The sequence below is a fragment of the Artibeus jamaicensis genome, unplaced genomic scaffold (assembly GCF_021234435.1).
Source record: "Artibeus jamaicensis isolate MK-2021 breed Jamaican fruit bat unplaced genomic scaffold, CSHL_Jam_final contig_311, whole genome shotgun sequence".
Classification (NCBI taxonomy): Eukaryota; Metazoa; Chordata; class Mammalia; order Chiroptera; family Phyllostomidae; genus Artibeus; species Artibeus jamaicensis.
The window spans coordinates 8419322-8432751 of NW_026521717.1; the positions used below are offsets into that span (position 1 = coordinate 8419322).

Genomic DNA, 13430 nt, shown 5'->3' on the forward strand with positions numbered 1-13430 from the left:
CTAGGAACCGTGAAAGGACCAGGATGGGACCCAAAGTGGGGGCATCTCAACAGTAGAGGCAGAGAGACAAATTCCACCCTCATATAGCAGAGAAGCCACAAGGTGTTGCATATTTTTTCATTATTCTCACTTCTTTTATATTTTAATAATATCTCTGTATTCCTTCCCTTTCTGTATAGGCTTCTCAGTCTTGAGTAGTATATTGTATTATTAGACAGGCTCCCCCTGTCCTTTCCTCCACAGTGCCTTGCTAATCCTCTAAACTCCACTCCACTTGTTTTCGATTAGCACACTACCTAAAGCTTTATACCCCCTACTCAGACAGATCACATAGAGTATGTTATATGAGGGCTGCTCTAATATTAGTGTAAATAATAGCTGATCTATACAACAGTAAAGACTTCACAACACATCTCACGGATCTTAGACCATTGTACAGGTTCCTGAATTCTACCACTGTAGTGATTAACTCTATTTGCTCACACACTACACCTATTTACTGTTCCTTACACTCACCTTACCTCAACATCTGACCGTCTGAAACCTCACTGCTTTCTAGTTCCAAACAACAAGCCTTCCCTCTCCAACAAGAGGCTTATCTTTTGTCCATCCTCTCTTAAAAGTGGCAAGTGGAGTTGAAAAATACGGTTAACACTATATATAGCCTAAAGATCGCCTATCTCCTCTCTACTGGCTGTGACAGTAAATATAGTAAAAAACTCTTCTGCCGTCATAAACAATTTAACCTACCCCTCCAACTGATTACACATACCCGATAAAAGTAGTACATGGAAACCGAGAACATCAAGATACCCGAAGGAGTCTGGACCACTGAAATTCACAGGTATTATACCACAGAAGTTCACAACATAAACCCATGGAGTCAGAACAGATAAATTTTAGAAGCCGAGGCTAACAAGAAGAGTCTCACAAAGAATGGGAAGACAAAGAAACAATCCCCAAATGAAAGGAAAAGCAGACATTTCAGAAAGAATGTTAGATGAAATAAAGGCTAATCAAGCATCAGATAGTGAATTCAAAGCACTGGTTATCACGAAGTTCAAAGAGCTCACAATGAGCTACCAGAAACCACTGGGGAGCTATAATGATCTCACTGCAAACTATATGAACATGAAAAAGAAAATAGAAACTATAAGCAAGGCACAAGAGGAAATGAAGAATACAATTTCCAAATTGAAGAACACAGTAGAAAGTTTCAAAAGTAGGATAGATGAGGCAGAGGATAGGATTAGCGAGCTAGAGGACAAAGTAGAAAGCATCTCACAGAAAGAAAGAAAATGAAAAGAAACTCAGAAAGAATGAAGAGGAATTAAGAGAAATGCAAGACAATATGAAACGTAATAATATCCGAATAACGGGGATACCAGAAGGAGAAGAAGAAAAGGGAATAGAAAACATATTTGAAAGAGTAACTGGAGAAAATTTCCCTAATTTGATGAGAGAAAAAGTGACACAAATCCAGGAATCACGCAGAGTCCCAATCAAGAAGAACCCAAGGAGGCCCACTTCAAGACACATCATCATTAAAATGGCAAAATTCCAAGACAAAGAGAGAATCTTAAAGGCAGCAAGGGAGAAAAAAGAAATAACATACAAGGGAGTCCCAATAAGGTTAGCCACTGACTTCTCAATGAAAACACTCCAAGCAAGAAGAGAATGGCAAGAAATATTCCAAGTAATGAGAAACAGAGGCCTACAACCAAGGCTACTTTACCCAGCAAGGCTCTCAATCAAGATAGAAGGCCAAATAAAGAGCTTCCAAGACAAAAGAAGCCTAAAAGAATATGCCTCCACCAAGCCAGCTCTATAAGAAATACTAAAAGGACTGCTTTAAGGAAAAGAAGGAAAAGAGACAGACAGAGAGGAACACAGGTACACAAATGGCAATGAATAAATACCGATCAATAATAAACTTACACATAAATGGATTAAATGCTCCAATCAAAAGACACAGAATAGCTGAATGGATAAGAAAGCATGACCCACACATACGCTGCCTACAAGAGACCCACCTCAGGACAAAGGAACATCACAGACTAAAAGTGAAGGGCTGGAAACAAATTTTCCAAGCAAACGGACAAGAAAAAAAAGCTGGGGTAGCAATTTTCATATCAGACAAAATAGACTTCAAAAAGAAGGCCATAAAGAGAGACCCAGAAGGTCACTTCATAATACTCAAGGGAAGAATCCACCAAGAAGACATTAACATTGTAAACATATATGCACCAAACATAGAAGCACCCAAATATATCAAGAGAGTCTTAGAAGACTAAAAGAAAGATATTGATAAAAACATAATTATAGTAGGGGATTTTAACACCCCACTATCAAAAATGGACAGATCTTCCCAACAAAATATCAACAAACATATTGTGGCATTAAACAACACCCTAGAGGAAATTGACTTAACTGATATATATATATATATATATAGCCCTTCATCCCAAAGAAGCTAAATACAAATTCTTTTCAAATGCACATGGAACATTTTAAAAAATAGACCACATGATAGAACACAAAACCTCAAAAAATTCAAGAAAATTTAAAACATAACAAGCATTTTCTCTGACCACAATGGAATGAACTGGAAACCACCCCCAAAGGAAAAAACCCAATCACCCAAAATTATGGAGACTGAATGGTATGCTATTAAACAATGAATGGGTCAAGAATGAAATTAGGGAAGGAATCAGAAAGTTTCTGGAAACAAATGAAAACGAACTTACAACAATCCAAAACTTATGGGACACAGTGAAGGTAGTCCTGAGAGGGTAGTTTATAGCAATACAGGCCTACCTAAAGAAGATAGAAACATTTCAAACAAACAACCTTACTCTACGCCTACAAGAACTCGAGGAACAACAAAAACACAGCCCAAAGCAAGTAGAAGGAAGGAAATAACCTAGATCAGAGCAGAACTAAATGACATAGAGATTAAAAGCACAATGCTAAGGAACAATGAATCCAGGAGTTGGTTCTTTGAGAAGATAAACAAAATAGACAAGCCTTTAAGTAGGCTCATCAAGAAAAGAAGAGAGAGGACTCAAATAAACACAATCATAAATGAAAGAGGAGAGATTACAACTGATACCACAGAAATAGAAGGGGTGGTAAGAAAATACTATGAAGAACTGTACGCCAAGAAATTTGAAAACCTAGGGGAAATGGACACATTTCTAGAAAAATATAATCCTCCAAAACTCAATGAAAAAGAAGCAGAAAATCTAAACACACCAATAACAGCAAAAAAAATTGAAGCAGTAATCAAAAAACTCCCATAACACAAAAACCCTGGACCAGATGGTTCACAGGAGAATTCTACAAAGCATTTAAGGAAGAGTTAACCCCTATTCTTCACAGACTATTCCAAAAAATCCAGAAGGATGGAAAACTCCCAAATTCTTCTTATGAAGCCAGCATCATCTTAATTCCAAAACCAGATAGAGACATAACAAAGAAAGAACACTTCAGGCCAATATCGTTGAAGAACATAGGTGCTAAAATCCTCAACAACATATTGGCAAACCACATCCAACCATATATCAAAAAGATCATACACCATGACCAAGTGGGATTCATCCCAGGAACGCAAGGATGGTTCAATATTCGCAAATCAGTAAATGTAATATATCACATAAACAAAAGCAAAGACAAAAACCACATGATCATATCAATAGATGTGGAAAAAGCTTTTGATAAGGTACAACACCCATTATGATAAAAACACACAGCAAAGTGGGAATAGAGGGAGCATTCCTCAAGATAATAAAGGCCATGTATGAGAGACCTACAGCCAATGTCATACTCAATGGGAAAAAACTAAAAGCTTTTCCACTAAGATCAGGAACAGGACAAAGATATCCACTTTCACCACTTCTATTCTATATAGTATTGGAAGTTTTGGCCTCAGCAATCAGGCAGGAAAAGGACATAAAAGGCATCCAAATAGGAAAGGAGGAAGCAACACTGTCACTGTTTCCAGATGACATGATAGTGTACATGGGAAGTCCTATAGACTCTACCAAAAAACTGCTCAAACTAATTAATGAATTTGGCAAAACAGCAGGATACAAAGTCAGTATCCAGAAATCAAAGGCAGTTTTGTATACTAACAATGAATCAGCAGAAGCAGAAATCAAGAAAAAATCTGATTCAATATAGCAAAAAGAAAAATAAAATATCTGGGAATAAACCTAACTAAGGAGGTAAAAGACCTGTATGCAGAAAACTACACAGCACTGAAGAAAGAAATCAAGGAAGACACAAATGGAAACATATACCTTGTTCATGGATTGGAAGAATTAACATCATCAAATTGTCCATACTCCCCAAAGCAATATACATATTCAATGCAATACCTATTAAAGTACCAATGGCATGTTTCACAGACATAGAACAAACACTTCAAAAATTTATATGGAACCATAAACGACCCCAAATAGCAGGTGCACCTTTAAGAAAGAAGAACAAAGTGGGAGGGATCACAATACCTGATATCAACTGCATTACAAGGCCACTGTAATCAAAACGGCCTGGTACTGGCATAAAAACTGGCACATAGATCAATGGAACAAACAGAGAGCCCAGAAATCAACCCAACCCTCTACAGTCAATTAATATTGTACAAAGGGGGCAGTAACATAAAATGGAGTAAAGATAGCCTCTTCAACAAATGGTGTTTGGAGAACTGGACAGCTAAGTGCAAAAAAAAAAAAAAATGAAACTGGAGCACCAACTTACACCATACACCAGAATAAATTCAAGGTGGATAAACGACTTAAATATAAGCTGTGACACCATTAAGTCCTAGAGGAGAACATTGGCAAGAAAATATCAGATATTCCACTCATCAGCATTTCTACCGATATGTCCCCTAGAGCAAGGAACACAAAGGAAAGAAGAAAGAAATGGGATCTTATTAAAATAAAAAGCTTCTGTGTGGCTAAAGAAAACAGTATCAAATTAGCAAGACAACCAACTGTATGGGAAAACATATTGGCCAATGATACCTCAGACAAAGATTTAACCTCCAAAATATACAAAGAACTTACATGGCTCCACTCTAAGAAGATATCTAGCCCAATTAAGAAATGGGCAAAGGACTTGAATAGACCCCTCTACAAGGAGGACATACAGAATATCCAGAGACACATGAAGAGATGCTCAATATCATTAGCTATCAGAGAGATGCAAATTAAAACCACAATGATATACCACTTTACACCAGTCAGGATGGCTATCATAAACAAAGCAACTAATAACAAATGTTGGAGAGGTTGTGGGGAAAAGGGGTCCTTAGTTCACTGTTGGTGGGATTGCAGACTGGTACAACCATTATGGAAAACAGTATGGAATTTTCTCAGAAAAATGAAAATCAACCTGCCTTTTGAACTAGCAATTCCACTGCTAGGATTATATCCTAAGAATCCTAAAACATCAATTTCACAAAACCTATGCACCACAATGTTCATAGCAGCACAATTTACAATAGCCAAGAGTTGGAAGCAACCTAGGTGCCCATCAGTAAATGAATGGATCCAAAAATTGTGGTACATATACAGCATGGATTTTTATGCAGCAGAGAGAAAGAAGGAGCTACTACCTTTTGCAACAACATGGATGGAACTGGAAAGCATTATGCTGAGTGAAATAGGCCAGGCATTGAAAGACAAATACCATATGATCTCACCTTTGACACGAAGGTAAACAATAAAACAAACAAGCAAGCAGAATAAAAACAAAGATGCTGAAATAGAGAACAAATGGACAGCGACCAGAGGGGAGAGGGAAGGGAACTTAAGGGGAAAAAGGGGAGGGATTTTGAGGAACAAATATGAAAGACACAGGAGCTGAGGACTGGGGGTGGGGGGGAAAAAAAAAGATGGGAGGGAGGGGGAGACCGGGCGGGGGGGGGAAGGGAAGAAAAAAAAATGTACTTGAAAAGTAACTAAATAAAAAATAAAAAAAAAAAAAAAAAAAAAAAATTCTATCAATAATAACCTTAAATGTAAATTGATGAAATGATCTAATCAAAAGACATAGTGGGGCTGAATGAATAAGGAAATATGACCCATCCATACACTATCTACAGGAGACCCACATCAGAACAAAAGACCTATAGAAACTGAAAGTAAAAGTATGAAAATATATCCCATTCCAATGGACAGGAAAAGTCAGCTGGGGTAGCAACACTTATATTTGACAAAATAGACTTCAATACAAAGTCCATAAAAAGAGACACAAAAGGACACTTCATAATACTCAAGGGAAGAATTGATCAAGAAGACATAAACATTATAAACATATATGTATCCAATATAGGAGCAACCAATTACATAAAGAAAATATTGGTGTACTTCAAGAGGAACATAAAGAGCCACACACTTATCCTAGGGTATTTTCACACTGCACTGTCAAAAATGTATAGATCTTCCAAACAAAATATCAATAAGGATGTTGTGGTGTCGAACAATGGCCTAGTCAAATGAACTTAACTGATATATATGGGGAAACTTTTATCCCAAAGAAGCAAAATATACATTCTTTTCAAGTGCACATGAAATATGTTCAATGATAGGACTCAAAACAAAAGTCAACAAAGTCAAGAAAATTGAAACCATATCAAGTATTTCTTCTGACCAAAAGGGACCGAAACTAGAAACCAACCTCAGTGAAAAAACTCTAAACCACTCAAACTCATGGAGATTGAAGAGCATGCTATTAAACAATGAATGGGGTCAAGTATGAGATAAAGAAAGAAAGCAAAAAGTTTCTGGAAACAAATGAAAATGAACCCACAACAATCTAAAACTTATGTGATACAGCAAAGGCAGCCCTAAGAGGGAAGTTAATTGCTATATGGGCCTACCAAAAATAGATGTAAACATTTCAAATAAACAACCTAACCCTATACCTAACAAGAACTCCAGGAACAACAAAAAAGACAGCCCGGAGCAAGTAGAAGGAAGGAAATAACCAAGATCAGAGCAGAATTAAACAACATAGAGACAAAAGGAACACTTCCAAGGATCAATAAACACAGGAACTGGTTCTTTGAAAAGATAAACAAAATTGACAAGCCTTTAAGCAGACTCATCAAGGAAAAAAAAAAAAAACAAGAGAGAACCCAAATAAATACAATCAAAAATGAAAGAGGAGAAATTACAACTGACAACACTGAAATACAAAGAGTTGTAAGAAACTATGAACAACTATATGCCAAGACATTTGAAAACCTATGTGAAATACAAATTTTTAGGAAAATATAATGTTCCAAAACTGGATGAAGAAGAAGAAAGTTTGAAAAGACCAATAACAGTGGATGAAATCAAAGTAGTAATAAAAAAAATTCCCAACACAGAAAAGTCCTGGAAAGGATGGTTTCATAGGAGAATTCTACAAAGTATTTAAAGAAGGGCTAACCCCTATCATAAACAGACTATTCTGAAAAATTCAGGAAGATAAAAGACTCCCAAATTCTTTTTATGAAGCCAGCATCATCCGAATCCCAAAACCAGATAAAGACACAACAAAGAAAGAAAATTTCAGCCAAATATCACTGGTAAACATAGACATAAAAATCCTCAAAAAAATATTGGCTAACTGCATTCAGCAATACATTAAAAAGATCATAGAGCATGACCAAGTACGATTCATCCCAGGGATGCAATGATGATACAATATTTACAAAACAATAAACTAACATATTTCATAAACAAACGCAAAGATAAAAATCACACGATCGTATCAATAGATGCAGAAAAACATTTGATAAGGTACAACATCAACTTATGATAAAAACACAGCGAAGTGGAAATAGAGGGAGCATTCCTCAACTTAATAAAGGCTATATATGAGAGAACTAAAGCCAACATCATACTCAATGGGCAAAAACTAAAATTTTTTCCACCAAGATCAGGAACAAGACAAGGTTGTCCATGTTCACCACTTCTATTCAACATAGTATTGGAAGTCTTAGCCACAGCAATGAGACAAGAAAAGGAAATAAAAGGCATCCAAATTGGAAAGGAGGAAACAAAACTGCCATTGTTTGCAGATGACATAACAGTGTACATAGAAAACCCTACACACTCTACAAAAAAACTACTCAACCTAATAAATGAATTTGGCAAAATAGCAGGATACAAAGTCAATATTCAGAAGTAAAACATGTTTTTGTATACCAACAATGAAATATCAGAAACAGAAATCAGAAAAAATATCCCATTTGGTATAGCAAAAAGAAAAATAAAATATCCCAGAATAAACCTAACCGAGGAGATAAAAGACCTGTACTCAGAAATCTACACAACACTGAAGAAAGAAATTAAGGAAAACACAAACAAATTGACACATATACCATGTTCATGGGTCAGAAGAATTACCATCATCAAAATGTCCGTACCACCTAAAGCAATTTGTAGATTCAACGCAATCCATATTAAAGTACCAATGACATATTTCACAGATATAGTATAAACATTTCAAAAATTTATATGGAACCATAATGGACCATGAATATCCACAGCAATTTTGACAAAGAAGACCAAGTAGGAGGGACCACAATACCTGGTATTAAACTGTATTACAAGGCCACTGTAATCAAAACAGCCTGAGACTGGCATAATAACAGATATAAGGACTAATGGAATAGAGCATAGATTCCAGAAATAAATTCAAGTCTCTATAGTCATTTAATATTTGAAAAAGGGGGCAGCAGCATAAAATGGAGCAAAAAAAAAAGCCCCTTTAACAAGTGGTGTTGGGAGGTCTGGACAGCTACATGCAAAAAAAAATGAAACTCAAGCACAAACTTACATCACACACAAAAATAAACTCAAAGTGGATAACAGATTTAAATATAAGTCATGAGACCATTAAAACCCTAGAAGAGAACATAGGCAGGAAAATCTCAGATATTCCATGCAGCAATATTTTCATTGATATGTCCCCTACAACAAGGGACATAAAGGAAAGAATAAACCAATGGGATGTCATCAAAATAAAAAAGATTCTGCGCAGCTAAAGAAAACAGCATTAAAATGAAAAGAGAATCAACTATATAAAAAACATATTTGCCAATGACACCTCTGACAAGGGTTTGATCTCCAAAATATATAAAGAACTCACACAACTCCACACAAGGATGACAAACAATGCAATTAAAAAAATAGTGAAAGGACCTGAACAGACATTTCTCCAAGTAGAACATACAGAGGGCCCAGAGACATATGACAGGTTGCTCATCATCACTAGTCATCAGAGAGATGCAAATTAAAACCACAGTGAGATACTACTTAACACCGGTCAGAATGGCCATCATAAACAAATCAACAAACAGTGCTAGCAGGGATGTGGAGAAAAGGGAACCTTAGTATACTGTTGGTGGGAATGCAAACTAGTGCAGCCTCTGTGGAAAACAATATGAAATTTCCTCCAGAACTAAAAATGGAATTGCCTTTTGACCCAGCAATTCCACTGCTGGGTTTATACCCTAAGAATCTTGAAACACTAATTTAAAAGAACCTATGCACCCCAATGTTCATGGCAGCAGTATTTACAATAGCCAAGTGCTAGAAGCAGCCTCAGTGCACATCGGTAACGAGTGTATTAATCAGCTGTGGTACATTTACACAATGAAATACTACACAGTAGAAAGAAAGAAGGAGCTCCTACCCTTTGTGACAACATGGATGGAACTAGAGAGTATTATGCTAAGTAAAGTAAGCAGGACACTGAAAGACAAATACCATATAATCTCACCTATAAGTGGAATCTAGTTAATAAAACAAAAAAGCAAGCAGAATATAACCAGAGATATTGAAGTTAAAAACAAACTGACAGTAACCAGAGGGGAGAGGAGAGGGAAATAACATGAGAAAGAATGGAAAGAGTCAAAAAATAAAAATGTAGAAAAGAACCATAAACAAAGCCTAAGGGGGTATGATTCAAGGTGGACGTTGGGGTGAGTAGGGTTGGGGAAAGCAGTGGTGGGAAAATGGAGACAACGGTATTCAAAAATCAACAAAAATTTAAAAAGAATAGACTCTATAAAAAAAGAAACAGAGGATGCTGGGAAGATGGCAACGGAGTAAGATGGAGCTGATACTAGCTCCTGTACTCATGGGTGAAAATCCTGGCAGATCTATAGAGAAACAGCACAATAAACCATCGGTTACCCAGCATTTATGATTTAAAAGACCAGAGATTGTGACCGACGCTGAAACACCAGACGGCGGCAGAGTCAGCTACTGGAGCTGGGTCTCACGCGGCCCCTGTCCTGCCACCAGAGCAACAGGCCTGGGAGCCGGGGAGTCAGGTACGGAAGCCGGACACTCCAAGCCCCTGTGACGGTCCTGGGAGACAGAGGAGTCAGGAACCGGAGCGGGGACACCCTTGTGCTGATGCCATAGCTACCGGCCTGGGCAACGGAAGGGTCAGTTGCAGGAGCTGGGACACCAAAGGCCCCTGTGATGCCGCCATAGAGACAGGCCTGGACCCTGAGGAGCCAGCTACGGGAGCTGGGACGTTCGCAGATCCTGTGCCACTGCCGTAGCAACAGGACTGGACGCCAGGGAGTCAGGTAGGGAAGCCAGGACTCTCCAAACCCCTGTGACGCAGCAGAGGAGCCAGCTACAGGAGCCAGGAAGTTCTCAGGTCCTGTGCGACTGCCATAGCCACAGGACTGGACGCCGGGGAGTCGGGTGCGGAAACCGGGACTCTCCAAACCCCTGTGACGCAGCAGAGGAGCCAGCTACGGGAACCGGAAGCTCTCAAATCCTGTGCCGCAGCCATAGCGACGGGACTGGATGCCGGGAGTCACATATGGAAGCTGGGACACTCCAAACCCCTGAGACAGCCCTGGGTGGCAGAGGATCCCTCTACAGGAACTGGGACGGTCTCAGCCCCTGTTCTGCTGCCATAGCGACGGGACTGGACACTGGCGAATCAGGTACGGGAGTTGGGACTTTCTAGGCCTCTGTGCCACTGCCATAGAGACAGGACTAGACGCCGGGGAGTCAGGTACAGAAACCGGGACACTCCAAGCCCCTGTGACGGCCCTGGGCAGCAGAGAGAGCCAGATATGGGAGTCGGGACATTCCCAGCCTTTGTGCCACTGCCGTGGTAACGGGCCTGGGTGCTTGAGGAGGCAGCTACTAGAGCCGGGACATTCAGCAGTGGTAGGGGACCAACGCAGGGACCAGCGCGAGGACCAGCCTGAGTGTAGGTGGACACTAAGAACATCAAAAAACTTCAAGGAGTCTGCACCACTGAACTTCACAAGGATCATACCACAGAAGTTTACACCATAAAACCAGTGTTTCAGAACAGATCAATTTTGGAAGCCGAGACTAACAAGAAGAGTCTGAAACAATGGGAAGACAAAGAAACAATCCCCAAATGAAAGAAAAAGCGGAAACTTCAGAAAGAATGTTAGATGAAATAGACGCTGATCAACTATCAGACAGTGAATTCAAAGCACTGGTTATTACGAAGTTCAAAGAGCTCACAGTGAACTACCAGAAACTACAGGGGAACTATAATGATCTCTCTGCAAACTACAGCAACATCAAAAAGGAAATGGAAACTATCAGCAAGAGACAAGAGGAAATGAAGAATACAATTTCCGAATTGAAGTACACAGTAGAAAGTTTCCAAAGTAGGATAGATGAAGCGGAGGATAGGATTAGTGAGTTGGAGGACAAGGTAGAAAGCATCTCACAGAAAGAGCAAGAAAATGAAAAGAGGCTCAGAAAGAATGAAGAGGGATTAAGAGAAATGCAAGACAATATGAAACATAATAATATCCGAATAATAGGAATACCAGGAGAAGAAGAAGAACAAGGGATAGAAAATGTATTTGAACGAGTAATGAGAGAAAATTTTCCTAATTTGATAAGAGAAAAAGTCTCACAAATCCAGGAATCACGCAGAGTCCCAACCAAGAGGAACCCAAGGAGGCCCACTTCAAGACACATCATCATCAAAATGGCAAAATTCCAAGACAAAGAGAGAATCTTAAAGGCAGCAAGGGAGAAAAAAGAAATAACATACAAGGGAGGCCCAATAAGGTTAGCTACTGACTTCTCAATGGAAACACTTCAAGCAAGAAGAGAATGGCAAGAAATATTTCAAGTAATGAGAACCAGAGGCCTACAACCAAGGCTACTTTACCCATCAAGGCACTCAATCAAGATAGAAGGCCAAATAAAGAGCTTCCAAGACAAAAGAAGTCCAAAAGAATATGCCTCCACCAAACCAGCTCTACAAGAAATACTAAAAGGACTGCTTTAAGGGAAGGAAGGATAAGAGGGAGACACAGAGGAACACAGGTACAAAAATGGCAATGAATAAGTACCTATCAATAATAACCTTAAACGTAAATGGATTAAATTCTCCAATCAAAAGACACAGAATAGCTCAATGGATAAGAAAACATGACCCACACATATGCTGCCTACAAGAGACTCACCTCAGGACAAAAGACCATCACTGACTAAAAGTGAAAGGCTGGAAACAAGTTTTCCAAGCAAACGGACCAGAAAAAAAACTTGGGTAGCAATTCTCATATCAGACAAAATAGACTTCAAAAAAGAGGCTATAAAGAGAGACCCAGAAGGTCATTTCATTATACTCAAGGGAAGAATCCACCAAGAAGACATTAACATTGTAGACATATATGCACCAAACATAGGGGCACCCAAATATATCAAGAAAATCTTAGAGGACTTCAAGAAAGATATTGAAAGCAACACAATCATAGTAGGGGATTTGAACACCCCACTATCAAAAATGTTATCAACAAAGATATTTTGGCATTAAACAACACCCTAGATGAAATGGACTTAACTGATATATATAGAGCCCTTCATCCCAAAGAAGCTAAATACACATTCTTTTCAAATGCACATGGAACATTTTCAAAGATAGACCACATGATAGGATACAAAACGAGCCTCAACAAATTCAAGAAAATTGAAATCATACCAAGCATCTTCTCTGACCACAAGGGACTGAAATTAGAAACTAACCCCAAAGAAAAAAACACAAAGCACCCAAAATGATGCAGACTGAATGGTATGCTATTAAACAACGAATGGGTCAAGAATGAAATTAGGGAAGAAATCAAAACATTTCTGGAAACAAATGAAAATTATCTCACAACAACCCAAAACTTATGGGACACAGCCAAGGCAGTCCTGAGAGGGAAGTTTATAGCAATACAAGCCTACCTAAAGAAAATAGAAACATTTCAAACAAACAACTTAACCCTACGCCTGCAAGAACTCGAGGAACAACAACAAAGACAGGCCAGAGCAAGCAGAAGGAAGGAAATAACCAAGATTAGAGCAGAATTAAATGACATAGAAACTAAAAGCACAATTTTAAGGATCAATGAATCCAGGAGT

General features: G+C 38.5%; 1 protein-coding gene across 1 annotated transcript in view; it reads right to left on the reverse strand.

The window, feature by feature from the left end:
- Nucleotides 1-13430, reverse strand: part of HECW1 (HECT, C2 and WW domain containing E3 ubiquitin protein ligase 1) — a 675231-nt gene that overhangs the window by 556997 nt on the left and 104804 nt on the right. The gene's annotated exons all lie outside the window — the stretch shown is intronic.